Genomic DNA, 11,444 nt, shown 5'->3' with positions numbered 1-11,444 from the left:
TTATGTCTGCATCCTCTCCCCACCAACTTTGGACTCCCTGTTGACCATGAGCTTACAAACGGCAGGAACCATACTCCTGTTTGCCCGATGCCTAGCAGAGAACGCAATTCTGTTCAGTGTTTCCTGAGTAGCTACTGTGTACAAGGTCCTGGGCAAGCCCTTCCCAATTCAACCCACTTCTCACTGTGTTGCCCAGTTAATCGCCCTTAAAGCTGCCTTTGCATTAACAATAACATTAGCCTTTATTTACGGAGGACTAACCAGGCGCCGGGTACTGGACTAAGCTCTTTATGTGCGTGCTTGCTAAGTCACTTCAGTCGTATCAGACTCTATGCGACCCTATGGTCTTTAGCACGCTAGGCTCCTCTGTTTATGGGATTCTCCAGGCAAGAATACTAGAGTGCCTTGCTGTTTCCTTCTGCAGGGGATTTTCCCAACCCAGGGACTGAACCCGCATCTCCTGCATTACTGCTGCTGCTGCTGCTAAGCTGCTTCAGTCGTGTCCGACTCTGGGAGACCCCACAGACAGCAGCCCACCAGGCTCCTCTGTCCCTGGGATTCTCCTGGCAAGAATATTGGAGTGGGTTGCCATTTCCTTCTCCAATGCATGCATACATGCTAAGTCACTGTGAGACCCTATGGACAGCAGCCCACCAGGCTTCTTGGTCCACAGAATTCTCTAGGCAAGAATACTGGAGTGGGTTGCCATTTCCTTCTCCACTTCTGCATTACAGGCAGATTCTTTACCACTGAGGAATCAGGGAAGGCCCAGTCTTATCCAGTTCTCTTCCAACAACCCAATTATTAGGGTTATTGCCATTTCATAGATGAGGAATCTGAGATTTGTCAAGGAACTTCAGTGTCTCTCAGCTAGTATGCAACTGTGAGCTGGAATTTTAACCTCACAGGTCATCTGATCCTGCCCATCCCCCAACTATACCATCACCTCCTTAGTCTGTATTCACTGGCCTACTCCCTTCCCAGGCCTCTTCGCTTCATCAGACTGAACTCCTCCACTGTTACCTTCAAGTACCCCTTGCACTCTGATCTTACATTGCTTGTGCTGTGCACTCAGGGAGGAATGCCTTTCTCCCACTTGTGCTTGGGTCCAAATCCAAACCATTCATCTAAGTGAAAAGTGAAAGTGTTCATCACTCAGTCAGTGTGAGACTCTTCCTCATCCTGTGCATGGTAGCCCGCCAGGCTCCTCTGTCCATGGAATTCACCAGGCAAGAATACTGGAGTGGGTAGCCATTCACTTCTCCAGGGAGATCTTCTAGACCAATGGACAGAACCTTCGTCTCCTGCATTGGCAGATGGATTCTTTACCATCTAAGCCATCAGAGAAGCCCATTCATCTAAGCAGAGTCAGATGCTACACTCCTTCCCTGATTGCCCCAATCGGAAGTAATCACTTCCCCCTCCAAACAGCCAGAAGGTAGACGGATCTAAATCCCCCACTGACCACTAAGCTGTATTTAGCAATCTCTCTGCTCCTGCTTCTTAGAGGAATGGGCCAGGCTTTGTGGCTGGGCCAGGCTTTTCTGCTGGACTCTGCTTGTCCTTCTTTAGAATGAGGCTAGGTAAAGCAGAGAAAAGAATATTGTTTATCCAGTAACTTTACCTGAAATTCCACCATCAGTAATTTACTCCAAAGGTAGATTTCAGTTTCTTTACAATCCCTCCTCCTTGGGTCTGTCTGGACCACTGGCCTGAAGCTGACTGTAGCTAGTAGTTTTATTGGTTTTCTCTCTTGGCAGCTATGAAATTGAGGGGTATCATTCCAGAACTCCCAGACATTATTTGAGGAAAACATTGGAGGATAAAAAAAGGCTCTAGAGATCAAAAAGGGAAAACAGCCACAGCCAACATCAGCGATCAAAGACTTCCCCTGGTCAAGTGGATTCTGCTTTGGGAGCCTGATTCTCATTTTTCATAATCAAGTTCTCCAAGTTCCTTCTTTGCCTTCACCAGCATTCTGAGTCTTCATTTTTTGCCTCAAATCCTGGTGCCATTGGTGTTTTCCCCTGGATAGCTGATAGGTGGAAGAGGCTAAAGGAGAAAATAAAATAGAAAAAGAGGTTAATTAATACCTTGTGTGTGTGTGCTAAGTTGCCTCAGTCACGTCTGACTCTGCAACCCCATGGACCATAGCCCGCCAGGCTCCTCTGTCCATGGGATTTCCCAGGCAAGCATAGTGGAGTGGGTTGCCATGTCCTCCTCCAGGGAATCTTCCTGACCCAGGGATTGTCTCTTACATCTGCTACATTGGCAGGTGGGTTCTTTACCACTAACGCCGCCTGGGAAGCCCAATTAATACTTAACATGACATTTTTCAAAGGTTAGTCTTTGCATCTATAAGCAAAGGTGTATGTGACCCACATAATTGAACTTCACTGTGGCTCTTGGGCTTCCCTGATAGCTCAGCTGGTAAAGAATTTGCCTGCAATGCAGGAGGCCCCGGTTTGATTCCTAGGTAGGGAAGATCCCCTGGAGAAGGGATAGGCTATCCACTCTAGTATTCTTGGGCTTCCCTGGTGGTTCAGATAATAAAGAATCCACCTGCAATACAGGAGATCTGGATTCAACCCGTGGGTTGGGAAGATCCCCTGGAGGAGGGCATGGCAAACACTCCAGTATTCTTGCCTGGAGAATCCTCATAGACAGAGGAGTCTGGCCGGCTGCAGTCCATGGGATCACAAAGAGTGGGACACAGCTGAGCGACTAAGCACACACACGCCCATGGCCCTTGGAGAAATGTGGGGTAAAACTATTAAATAGCTAGAAAAATAGAAGCTAAGAGAAAGGAATGGCTAAGCACAGCTTTCTCCACCAGGTGGCGCTCTCACCCACTCTTACACAGACGTTTCGGAAGCCTTTCTAAAACTGGGGCTCCTCGCGGTGTCTCTCATGCCATTTCTACATATACCAGATCTTCTCATGCTTTAGCTGCATTCGTTATCTCTTGTTGTGTCACAGATTATTTCAAAACTTAGTGGCTTTAAAAAAAAAAAACTTAGTGGCTTAAAACAATAATAAATATATATTATTTGGCTTTGGGGTGGTTTCGGTCTGGAAATTACCAGCATGTCGGTGAGTGGTTTTGGCTGAGGGGCTTTGTGAGGTTGTAGTCAGATGTTGGCCAGGGCTGCTGCTATCTGATGGCGCTGCAGGATTTCCCTTCACACGTGGTGCTGACAGGCTGGCAGGGGGGTTCCGTTCCTCTTCACCTGGGACTCTACAGAAGGCGTCTTGAGCATCCTCATGACATAACAGCTCACTTCCCCCAGAGCAGGAAGCCACAAGGTCTCCTATGCCATATCCTCAGAAGTCACACACTGTCACTTTCACAGCATCCCATTGGCTCTGCGGGTCAGAACTAGTCTCTGTCCAGTGGCTAATGGGAGGAGTCTATGAAAGCATAACCACCAGGAAGGGAGAATAATTGGGGCCATCCTCGCTGCCACCTTGGAGGCTGGCTACTGTGTGCTGCTCCAGTTGGCTTCAGTTACACTCCCTTCCACCTCAACTCCTCAGGCTCACCTTTTAACATCCAGCTTGAATATCAGGTTCTTTGTAGAGATTTGTCCATATCATTTCTCACTTCCTTCTCTGTGTTTGCACAGACTCTTTCATCTCTATAGAGCCCTATCATCTTACATTTCTTTTTTCTTTCCTTCTTTTTTTTTTTTTTTTTTTTGGCCACACAGCTTGTGGGAACTTCTTTCCCCGACCAGGGATCAAACCCAAGCCCCTGCAGTGGAAAGGCAGAGTCTTAACCACAGAACAGCCTGTAGGAAGTCCTTCAGCTTGCATTTCAATATGTCTCTTGAACATGACTATCTCCCTCATTGTGCCCTGAGATCCTGAGAGCAAGGGAGACTGTGACTTAACATCTTGCCAGTCCCGCTTTCTGCCAAGTATAGAGCAGAGCCTTGGTGTAATAGGTACTCAACAAATGCTTGTTTTATAATAAATGAGTAAAACAGAAAACAAGTGTTCATGAGGATGTGGAGAAAGCAGACCCCTTGTGTGCTGTTGGCGGGAATGTAAATGGTGCAGACTGTATGGAAAACAATTATGGCAGTTCATAAAAAATTAAGCATAGAATCACCATATGGTCCAACAATGTCACTTTGTGTATATACACGGGAGAGGAGGAAGCAGGCCATTAAGGGATAAATAGATAAACAAAATGCAGTATATATGTATGCAATGGACTATTTTTCTTTAAAAAGTTAGGAAATTCTGACACATACTACAATGAATAGACCTTGAAGATATTAATGCTGAGTGAAATAAGCCAGTCCCAAAAAGACAAATACTATATGATTACACTTACACGAGGTACCTAGAGCAGTCAAATTTATAGAGACAGAAGGTATTGAATAGTGGTTTTCAGAGGCTGGAGGAAGGAGGAATAGGGATTTATTTTTTAATGTGCATGGACTTTCAGTTTTGAAAGATAAGAGTTCTGGAGATGGTTGCCCAATAGTATGAAAGTATTTAAAACCAGTGAATTGTACATTTAAAAGTGATTAAGATGGTATATGTATTTCACCACAATTTTTTAAAAAAATTAAATGAAAGAATGATAAAGTGTGACATACCCATTCAGTGGACTTTTATTTATATTTATCATAAAAAGTAACAAAATATTGATATGTGCTACAACATAGATGAGCCTTGGAAACATTCTGCTATGTACACACAGAAGATCACATACTCTTTAATTCCATTTATATGAAATGTCTAGAATAGGAGAATCCATGGAGACAGGAAGTAGATTGATTAGAGGTTGCCAGTGACAGGGCGGAAGAAGGAACTGGGTGGAAGAAGGAACTGGGTGGAAGGAATTGGTGGAGGAAGGAACTGGTACAGTGTTTCTTTTTGGGGTGATGGTGATGGAAATGTTTTGCAACTGGATAGTGGTAACAGTTGCACAACTTAGTGAGTATACTCAAACCACTGAATTGTACACTCTAATATGGACAATTTCTTTGTGAAATTTTACCTTAAAGGAACTGTTTCAATTTTTTAAATAAAGAAATAAAGGAAAGAAATATTTGACTGGTATGTATTTTTAGATTCTCTTTACTATTTGGATTTTCTCTAGTATTTAAACTTATTATTTGGGTATGCTGCTGCTAAGTCACTTCAGTCGTGTCCGACTCTGTGCGACCCCATAGACGGCAGCCCACCGGGCTCCCTCATCCCTGGGATTCTCCAGGCAAGAACACTGGAGTGGGTTGCCATTTTCTTCTCCTTATTTGGGTATATTTTTGGATTAATAGCTCACTGCCATTACTCTGAAAAGTGTTCAATAAATATATCTTTATGTTCTTGTACCTGGGAAAGAAGTCCTCATGAGTAATGAGTTTTCCAGCTGTGACACAGTGAGTTGTCGGACAAACACAGCAAGGAAATGAATGTCTGCTGTTACACTCTTACTCAACAGCTCTTGGCAGCCATGAAAACAACCATTCATCAAACATGGGCACAAAAAAAGTCTCACAGAGCAAGGCAGTGAAACCCTCAGCAATAAAACCTGTGGACTGTCCACCCAAAAGTTCCTTTCCGTCTTCCAGGGTATAGAGTTGGAGCTGAGCAGCTGATGCCCCACGAGGGACTGCATTCCCAGCCCCCTTACATATAGATTAGGTCATGTGACTCCCCAAAAGAAGAGTGTAGTGATAAATGCCGCTTCTAGTAAATTCAGAAATCTCCCAAATGCCAGCTAAATGCAGAAGTGATGGCTGGGCCACAAAGTGGGAGGAGCCTTAGGCCCTGAATCATCGCATGGTGGAAACCTCCCACTGGCCTGGAATATCCTCAATGGACAGCTAGGTGAGGAAGAAATAGAATTATATGTGAACAATAAATAGGCTTTTATTATAGTTTAGACACTGAAATGTTGAGGTGTGAAATGTTTAAGCTGTTACAGCAACTTAAAACCAATATTCATTCATTCCACCAAATGACCACTTATTATGTGCCTTTCATGGGAGTATAGAGAAGAACAGCCTAGAGTCCTTCCCTCAAAAAGTTCTCATTTTATCAGTAAACTGGAGAATTAGATGAGAGCATTAGTGGGAGAGACAACGTAAATTAAAATGCCACCAATGGAAGAGCAAGAGATAACCCACAAAAAAACCTGCAAAGACCAGCTACCATTAAGACATCAAGAAAATTAACCAAGAACTTCCTCAAAGGGATTTCTCTGGTTTCCTAGTGATTAGAATTCCAGGCTTTCAATCCCCGGTTGGGGAACTGAGATCCTGCAAGCCATGCAGCTCAGTCAAAATTAAACAACAACAACAACAAAAAAAACCCAAAGCTTTCTAAAAGGCATCAGGTTCAAGTTAATTTGTAGACAATTTCATTAAACCCATCAGTAAAATTATATAAACTATTCTGAAAAACAGAACAAGACAGAAAACTTTCCAATATATTCTGAGTCTAGAATGACCCTCCCTGATACAAATGTCAGGCAAGAGCACGTACACACAAATAGACAAATTACACCTGGAACAAGGCCAATAAAAATAACAACAACAACAAAAATACACCTACCACATAGCTGAGCCATTCCACTGCTAGGTATCTACCAAAGACAAAGGAAATCATATGTCCACACAAATATTTGTGCATGAATGTTCACAGTAGCTTTATCTGCAATAACCAAAACCTTGAAACAACGTAAATATCCATCAACAGGTGAATGGATAAGCAAATTATAGTATATCCATACAATGGAATAATACTCAGGGGTAGCTAAAAACAAATGAACTATTATTACAACAGTAACATGAATGAATCTCAAAATGATGGAGTATAAGAGGTCAGACTGCCCCCTCCACCGGAAAAGAAAAATCACATATTGTACATTCCATTTATATAAACCAATCTACCATCACAGGACACAGTTGAGTAGGTGCATGGGGTGGGGAGGTGGGAAAGGGAAAAAGATATTACAAGGGGACACAAAAAAGCTTTGGGGCACTATGGATATGTTCACAGCCTTAATTGTGAAGGCTTCAAAGAATACACATGTCAAAACTCACCAAAATGTACATTTGAACCATGTACAGTTTAATGTACAAGGCGATGGCACCCCACTCCAGTACTCTTGCCTGGAAAATCCCATGGATGGAGGAGCCTGGTGGGCTGCAGTCCATGGGGTCAAGAAGAGTCGGGCACGACTGAGCGACTTCACTTTCACTTTTCACTTTCATGCATTGGAGAAGGAAATGGCAACCCACTCCAGTGTTCTTGCCTGGAGAATCCCAGGGACAGGGGAGCCTGGTGGGCTGCCGTCTATGGGGTCACACAGAGTCGGACACGACTGAAGTAACTTAGCAGCAGCAGCAATACCCTAATAAATCTGTGTGCATATGTGTATATATATACGCATATGTGTGTGTGTGTGTGCGCGCGCACGTGTGCACTAAGTCGCTTCAGTCATGTCCCGTTCTTTTGTGACTACATGGACTGTAGCCTGCCAGGCTCCTCTGTCCATGGAATTCTCCAGGTAAGAATTCTGGAGTGGGTTGCCATGCCCTTCTCCAGGGGATCTTTTCCACCCAGGGATCAAACTCGCGTCTCTTATGTCTCCCATGCTGGCAGGTGGGTTCTTTACCGCTAGCACCACCTGGGAAGCCATATATATATATACATATATATACATATATATACATATAGGCAACCACTTTACCTCTCTGAGCCTTATCTACAAAATGTGGTTATTATCTATGCTATTTTTTATATGAAGATGAGATATAAATAATGTAAAACATCTTTGCAAACTGTGAATACAAGAGATTGGGACATGTGTCATCCTTATAAATGCCCTAATCAGTAACAATATCATTATTTTTATTATCACCATTACAGTCAGTACAAAAAAAGACCCCACCACCTCAGTCTTCTGGCCCACTATCTTAAGATCATTGATGGAGTTCATCAGTTTATCTTAAAAGGAAAAACAAACTCAGCAAGTTCACTAGTTCCTAGGGATGGCTGGGAAGAGATAGAAAAAAGCTGAAAAATACAACAGAGTTTACCAGGATACGAGGAAATGTTGTGAAATGCCCAGATACGCAACAGCTAGGGAAGTCAAGCAAGTAACTGTTGCTGGAAACACCCCATGTTCCTGGGCTAATTTTGACTTGAATGCAATCACTGAAGATCCTGCAGACACGTAACGAGGAGAGTTTGTGAATGTCCCACTACTGACACCTGAAAACTCACGGTCAGTCTGTCTCTCCAGATGGACTGGACCCCAGAAAGCAAGACGAAAACAGTGAGTCCTTTCAGGCTGAGGAGTCAGAACTGCTTGCAGCATGGGGGCTCAGCCAGGAGACTGCCAAAAGGAATTAAAAGGAGAGCAAGAAGGATCTCGGAGAAGGCAATGGCACCCCACTCCAGTCCTCTTGCCTGGAAAATCCCATGGACAGAGGAGCCTGGTGGGCTGCAGTCCATGGGATCTCTAAGAGTCGGACACGACTGAGCAACTTCACTTTCACTTTTCACTTTCATGCATTGGAGAAGGAAATGGCAACCCACTCCAGTGTTCTTGCCTGGAGAATCCCAGGGACGGGGGAGCCTGGTGGGCTGCCATCTATGGGGTCGCACAGAGTCGGACACGACTGAAGTGACTTAGCAGCAGCAGCAGCAGCAAGAAGGATCTCAGATTCCATAGGAAAGAAGGCAGTATTGAACTTCAGGAAAGTAGCAATAATTTTTTAACACTTCAGTGCCATCTTTTCAAGAAAACTTAAATCTGCACACAAGAAAAAACAGGTAGAGGATTCAATCTATGGCTGATGAGATTGTGAATTCCAACCCAGAATACAGGACAAGATTGTAAAAGATGGAGTTCAGTATCCAAAAATTCAGGGTCGGGTCGGATGATCAAACCTATGGCACAAAGTTTTGAGATGGAGAAGGGCGGAGTGGAGGAGCAGTTTTATAAATGCTTCTGACATCTGTCTGGCAGACAGAGGGACTGTCTCCAGGGCCTTAGGAGAGTGACCTCAGCCCAGTGAGCTGATCAAACCTGAAGGCCAGCATCCAACTTCATTTTAAAGCAGGAAGAGAGAAGCTGAGATAATTCATGTCTGTAATAATATAGCTTTCCTTCCTGCCTTACCTTAAGACAGAACTATTACAAAAGCTAGTGCTGCTTTGGGTGAAGTCTTTGCATGGTCAGGAGAAACAGTCTGCTGGGAAATCTCTGAAACAGCAGAGTGTAGTAGCTTAGATCTGAGTTTGCATCTTGTGTCTGTTACTTAGTCAAGTGCCCTGGGGAAATCAGTTTACCCTTCTGAGCTTGTCTCCATGTCTGTTAAATGGGAGCTTTTAATACCACACAGGCTGGTGAGAATGGTAAGGATGTTACATGAGGCGTCCAACATGTTCTTGAAAAGTGAAAGTGAAAGTCCTGTCCGACTCTTTGTGACCCCATGGACTATTCCATGGAATTCAGGCCAGAATTGGTTGGGATCTTCCCAACCCAGGGATCGAACCCAGGACACCCACATTGCATGCAGATTCTTTACCAGCTGAGCCACAAGGGCTGCCCAAGAATACTGGAGTGGGCAGCCTATCCCTTCTCCAGCGTGTTCTCGGCTTATTGCGAACACTCGGTAAAGTTAGTTCACTTTCTTCCCCCTTCTCATCTTTCTCAGAAGTGCTTTACCTGGGGCATCAGAGAGCCCCCTTCTGGACTCCTGGAGATGGCAGCAAGAACAGCCTGCACACCCATCCCTCCCCTCTGCCCCACCATGCTGGCATCAAGGGCCAGAGGGATTGCCTCTGGGAGCTGGCCCTCACCGCAGTGCTGGGGAAGGAACATCATAGCCTTGGTGCCTACAAGATCCCAAATAGCCCCCCAGTTCAAAAAGAATTGGGGTCATGGAACAGGGAGGGCAAAAGGGCTTACTGGAATTTCCACAGGCGGATGAAGTTGGTGTGGAGGCCCGCACCGTCCTGCGGGCTGTTCCCAGAGTGCTCCCCTGAGGTTCTGGCCACCTCCCTAGCATACCTCCCCTTTGCCACGTAGGGTCCAGAGAGGGTCAGGCCCTGCTCGCCTCTCTTCAGCTGCCCCTACTCACCCTAGTCCCTGGTGCTCCTCTCCCCAGGTCTGGCCCTGAAGTAGAATACAGCCACCCCTCTGCTCCCTCCCTTCCTTGCTACTCTTGGCACTCTGAGCACAAGGAACACAGAGCTGGGCAAGTCACATCCCTCCCAAGTTTCTAATTTTTCATCAGTTTGAAAAACACAAAAGGACCCGTTTTTACTATGATATCCATGGAAAGCAGCCTAGGCAGTAACAGAGTTAGCCAATATTAGATACTACACTTGATCTTTGACAAAAGGCTAAGAAGCAATAGCCAATATTAGAATGTTACAAAGGATCCTGAAAGCTCCCCAAATTCTTACAGTTTCTGACTATTTATATAGACATTTAAAAAGGACTAGGGCTTCTCAGGCAGCATTAGTGGTAAAGAACCCACCTGCCAATGGAGTTGTAAGAGACACGGGTTCAATCCCTGGGTCGGGAAGATCCCCTGAAGGAGAGCAGGGCAACCCACTCCTGTAGTCTTGCCTGGAGAATCCCATGGACAGAGGAGCCTGGTGGGATACAATCCATGGGGTCAGAAAGAGTCAGACATGACTGAAGTGACTTAGCACATGCACAGAGCTATATTATTATATTTAGAGAACATGTAGAAAGGGTTAGAACTTTATTATTGTTTAATTTTTAAAGCAAGCTGTGGAAGTCTAAATGTATGTGTATGTGTGTGTGAGTAAGTATCCATATGTTTAATTAGTTATAAAAATTAAGGAAGAAGGCTTAATAGTGAACAATAGCTTATCTCTCAGATATGAGATTAGGATGATTGAATGACTTCATTTACTTTGTACACTTGAAAAAAATTAATAGGTATATACTGCTATTTTGTTCTACAAATAGCTATTGTAACAAACAAAAACAATAAAAATACAAATACTGCTAACAAGACTTTTCTCTCATATCCCTGCTCTTTCCTTTTACGTCTGGAAATAAATTCTTTTTTTTTTTTTTCAGAAAGAAATTCTTAATTCTTCCTCACCACTGGCCATCCCACTCCCTATCCCTAGAAAAGCAGGAAAAATAATAGAAATGAACAAATCCCTCAGATTCCCTGGACCCAAATAGGCTCAATTAAGTCCCCAAGGAGCAGTGTCTTATTTAAAACTGCCCCTGGCATTAAACAGGAAATATCAGATTAGGCCATTCTGGCACACCTGGTCTCCACAATCGAAAACCAAACTGCCCCTCAACCTCAGAGCCTGCCAGAGGCCCATGGGCCTTAGCAACTGGCTGCCTGCAGAGGGTAGTGAAACAACATCTACCTTCCTGGCCCAGTCTTGCCATTTGCCAGCTGTGTGGCCATAGA

The sequence above is a fragment of the Oryx dammah genome, unplaced genomic scaffold (genome assembly GCF_014754425.2).
Source record: "Oryx dammah isolate SB20612 unplaced genomic scaffold, SCBI_Odam_1.1 HiC_scaffold_14, whole genome shotgun sequence".
Lineage (NCBI taxonomy): Eukaryota > Metazoa > Chordata > Mammalia > Artiodactyla > Bovidae > Oryx > Oryx dammah.
This window is presented reverse-complemented; position numbering follows the sequence as displayed.